At 35.0% G+C, this 5,259-nt stretch overlaps 1 long non-coding RNA gene across 1 annotated transcript; it reads left to right on the top strand.

The window, feature by feature from the left end:
* Positions 1-2,145: 2,145 nt before the first annotated feature.
* LOC122280962 lies at positions 2,146-2,527 on the top strand. Its single transcript, XR_006230105.1, has 2 exons — positions 2,146-2,211; positions 2,284-2,527. It is a non-coding gene; the product is annotated as an uncharacterized LOC122280962 (long non-coding RNA).
* The last annotated feature ends 2,732 nt before the right edge of the window (positions 2,528-5,259 follow it).

Here is a 5,259-nt window from a genome sequence, read left to right as displayed (position 1 = left end):
AAGAAATTAGGCATTTTTCAGCGATTTTAGTATTGTTGCAAATATAATCGCTGTAATTGCAGATTAATTCCAGCGAATTTGATGTCGATGCGGACTTTTAACATCAAGTTTTAAAATTGATTTTTTGCAGCGATTTTTTCACTTTTTACAATGAAAAAATTCGCTGCAATATTCAAGTTTTCTTTTCCAACGAGTTTTTGACTTTTTACAACAAAAATATTCGCCAGAAAAAATAAAAATTTGTTGCAACGGCAGCTGCCCGCTGGAATTGGTGTTTTTTAAGAGCAAATCACTCGGCGCCAAAACTCACGATTTTCCTTATTATTTCCCCCCACCCACCAAACTCGATTTTAGCCCGTACAATCCCCAATCCATCTTTCTTTCCCAATTTCGTCTTCTCCATTTTCATCAAACCTACGAACTAACCCACCTCATTATGTTGGCTCACGACCAAGAAATCGCATGGCATTTCCTCAGGCATAGCATTTCTTCTTCACTCTTGCATCTTTTCCTCTTCAGCTGCACTACAGAACTGGACTCGGGCGAAGCATTTCCAATCGGCAACACTGGGAGGTAATCGCAGCCGCTCTCTCTCTCTGTCTCTCTCTCCAAACTTTGTAATGCTGGAAGGGAATTTTTCCTGGCCTTTCTTAATCGAAACCAGAGTGTGACTGGGGCTTAAATTCCTTCCTCAAATTTTTTGTTAATTAAGAGTCTAGGATTTATATCGCAGATGCATGTGAAGAAGGAAAACTAGGTTTCTCTGTGCAATAAAGACACTTTAGGTCCTGCTTTGTGTTGTGATTGGCTGGAATAGCATATATGGTGGGGTTAGCAAGTTTGACTGGTAGATAGCTCTCATCGACATAACAATCTTTCCATCAATTAACTCTTCCATGAATCCCTCTGTCTTCCGATCAAATACCTAAAGGCAAAAGTATTAATTGCTGCTATTTGTTATGTCCACTTTTCGTGTATCTTCAAATTCTGTCTGGGCAGCTGCGTTGGATTGCTACAATAATCCATCAATAGATTTATCTAGTGAGTGGATGAACTTTTACCATTTTCTTGTGCACTCCATCATGATGGAACCTAGGACAAATTCGAGTTGCCAGAATTAGTTTGTCATTGTGCAGAGTTTAATGCAATATACTAAACAGTATAGTGGATATAACTGATTAACAATTTGAAATCATCAATTTTGCACAAACAATTTCTTAGTTCTGATTTCTTTTTCTTATTGGCTAACAAAAACCTAAATTTTAAGAGTAAGATACAAAATGTAATTGAGCAATGTGATATTGTAAGATGACACCATCTTAGCTCAATTAAATTTTAACCTTTTTTATTTTTCTGAATAGCCTCTGATCAAACAACTAGGCTATGAATATGAGTGATGTTCCATCTAGTTCAGTTATGATATTTCACCATTTGGCGATCCATCAACTTCAGTTATGTTTGCTTAACTGTTAAATAGACATCTACCAAGTTTTTCGATTTAGTGTGTGGAATTGTTTATGAAATTTTACTTTTATTTGTATGTTCTACAGCGTGGCATGTACTAATCAAACAACAAATTTAGTCCGCTATTGCATGTGAAAACAGATGAGATGCCATCAACCATTATCGCGTCCAACACTTTGTGGACTATATATATGTTGTTATCCACTTAACATCAGATATTAGAAAGGATGAAAGAGATGTATTCAGTTTTAATATACAATGATGTACTCTGGTAGAGTCCAGTTGATTCAGCGGAGTTTCAAACTAAATGATGCTTTGGTCTCTTACCAATTTCCTTACATTTTTGGATGGGAGTTGCGAAAGATAGAGTTTGGTGAGTGATTTATAAATTTCAGGTAAAAAGGACTGATAGATGAGAATGGAGATTGGGTAGCACCATTAAGGTGTCGTGCATTGATATGCTTCACATCAGCTGGGTGAAAACACTCTGTTTGACTGTCTACCACATCAACATAGTTATTATAAAAAAAAAAAAACCACATCAACATAGTCACTGGTGTTACACTTTCTTCTTGGCAAATCTAGCATGTGATGATATGACTGAATTGCATGCTTACCTTGTTGTGAATATCTAAGTGGGCTTATTTTCGTTTTCAGAGCTCTTTTTTTTTTGTTTTTTTTTTTTCAGAGAGACTAGTTATATACGCAGGAAGTGCCCCATCAGCATGTTTTAGACTTCCTCATCAGGTGAATATGAAAATTCTCACTGCTCCTATTTACGCTTCTCTCTCTCTCATATTTGCATTGCTTATCTTTCAGTTGATGGCTCCAGTTGATGCTGGACCTTTTGGATCACCTATGGACTTCTTGGGTGAACTTCGCCGAGCACAGCGCAATGCAAATACCAATTTTAGCACATAACACAACATCTACACATGACTAGTATGTTCCTGGATGTTTACTTTTGGAACTTAATTTCAGTCGGAAAAAACAGTACTACCCTCTTGTTTGTGATCTTCAAACTAAAATGTGTATGAAAATGTAAGTGAAGTTAGAGCATCAATTTGCCCTATTTCCTTGGCCCAATCAGCTTTCTTCATTATTCTTTTAGCCTGTTTTTTTTTTTCATTCTTTGAGATTTGTGGGGATGGGAGTTAATAGTTTAGAAGTTACCTATATGCATTAAGGTGGGTCATTTGCAACAATTTATTTCAAAAGCTTATTTATTACTTCTCCTATACTTTTTCTTTTAGATGTTATCATTGGGAGGTGTTGTTTTTTAGTGTGCTATATCATCATTTGCCCTAAAAACTTAAAATGAAAGGAAGAAATGTGCTTAATAATTTAATTTAAAATTTAATACTCCTTCACATATGTGGGTAGGCTTCCACTAAATAAGTAGATCCAAGAAGTGAGATATCTATTTGAAATGAGGTGAAGTGTGAATTTAAAGTTTGAAGTTGACAACTTTGTTATGATATTTTATTAAATCATCATTTATTCCAAAAGGCATGCCACTCTATCTGCTGAATGCTTCTTCCATTCAACAAACTTAACTGAGTTTTGCTAATAGTATTTCACTTTTGTCTTACATTAATTTGTTTATTTCTCTAACACATTAACACAGTACTACTATAACAGACATATGTTAAATTCTAAATTAGACCCGTGTTTGCAAGGCTTTCTTTTGTTTCCTATGTATTTGAAACTGACCTTCAATTTCAAGATTGACGTTTATTCTTGTACCTGTCATTATTTCAAGAAATAGTTGATGCGTACCGCTTACTCTTTTATAAGGTTTTTCAATCATCCTCATGTCATTGATCATGTACTGTTAGCTAACTTTTAGGTTATCTCTTGAGTGATCAAACCATAACTAGCATTTTTGTTCCTTTGGATACCATTCCTTTTAAAGAAGTAACTGATACATGGTTTTCCAAAAGGTTTTACTTTGTCATTGTCCAACATGTTTAACTTTTTTCCTCTCTTTCTTTCTATTTATGATCTGCTTCCATGCTTGGTGAGTTTTCATTACAATTTCGAAGCAACTAATCATACATTATTTTCTTTTACAGTGTGTATCTTCTCACTGAGATACAAGGATGAAGTTTATAAAGGGTAAGTTTAAGCAATCCCAAAAAGAATGGCTATTGTTTTGATTCAACCTCTTCAATAGTCTTTAAGCACTTTGTTTTCCCATGTTCCTTGATATATATTTCTCACCCAATTTGATTGCTGAAACGTCTTCCACTGCTCCCCATTTTGCTCCTCTGATAAAGACTCCCCCTAACACCTTCCAATTTTTGGACATAGGTTATTCATACATGATATATATATATGCCTTCCATCTAAATAGCAAGTTCACCTAAAATCTGTCACATTAATATCATGACTGGAAATGATAAAACTGGGTTAAATAATAATATTTCTGCCATAGCTTACAAACTCCTACCTTGGAGAGTCAAGGTATCATCTCGAATCTGAATTAACACAAACAAAAAGAGAAAGTTCAAGTTAATCTCAACAAGAATATATCTATTGGTTCTTGGGTATTACACATGACTTTTTAGTCAGTACAAATATTAGAGTATGACTCGATACTAATAAGAAATAATTATTGAGCAGTTTTTATATAGGATATTTTACCCTTGTATATACATATATATACATGTGTGTATGTGTGTGATTTTACTGGCCATGGCATGCAGGCAGCAGTGGTGGTGATTGTACTATTATCGATTACTATTATCGATTACTTTTAGAATATGAACTAATAAATCATGATGATCACTAAATTCATATACTATTATTGATTCCACTTTTTGAAACAATCATTTATATATTATACCTGTTTATCTTCCCAGATTATTCCACAAGTGGTGTGTTCAAGGTATGGACTAAGTGTTGGTGCAAAACTCTCTTTCCTAGTTTGGTTGCTTGTCTTGGTCTTCTTTCCATTATCTTACCCATTAGTAAGGTAATTTGGCATCTTTATGAATTAATGAAGATTATTCTTAAATAGATAGAAGCAATAGATTCCCAAAATTAAAGGGATTGTTTGTTTAGAAATTAGCTAGCTAGAATACCTAAAGCCTTCTTTCATGTGGCATGCAGTTGTTGGATTGGAGACTTGGTAAAGGACATTCTGAACTGAGAACATCCGGCAGAGCTTAAAACATTGGTTGACAAGCATGGAATTCTGGTTAGTTTATGATATACATGCAATTGATTCCTTTCACTTGCAAATTTCATTTCATGAGGTATTGGTTCAATTGCTCCCCTTCCACCACACTCCACTCCCCCCCCCCCCCCCCCCCCCCCCCCCACCCCCACCCCCCCCCCCCCCACAACCCCAAAAAAAAAATAAAAAAGGTAATCTAATCTAAATTTGATCACAAATTTTGGAGCGTGCAAAGCTCATTTATTTGATAATTTTAGGTAGGAAAAGGTTGTGAGTTAAGTTATGAAGAAACTACCATAAACACTGGAGCTTTGGATATGACACATAAAAGTGCCATAGATGCTATGAAGCCCATCTCTAAAATGTTTTCGCTTAACAGAGTTGCAAAACTTGATGAGTATGCTCTTTAATTTCTTTCCTATCCATATAGTGATTATATCAATTTCTAGCATTAAGTTGATTTATTATTTACCTAGCTAGGGAAACAATGGGACTGATATTGATTAATTTTAAATGGCCTAGATATCTGTTTCTTTGGATATTTTTTCACTTTGGCAAGCCTTTGCCATCTGCATAGACCTCTACAGGACAATTTTCTCCTCAATGCAGTATGG

Source organism: Carya illinoinensis, chromosome 11 (genome assembly GCF_018687715.1).
Source record: "Carya illinoinensis cultivar Pawnee chromosome 11, C.illinoinensisPawnee_v1, whole genome shotgun sequence".
NCBI classification, from domain to species: domain Eukaryota; kingdom Viridiplantae; phylum Streptophyta; class Magnoliopsida; order Fagales; family Juglandaceae; genus Carya; species Carya illinoinensis.
This window is presented reverse-complemented; position numbering and strand designations above follow the sequence as displayed.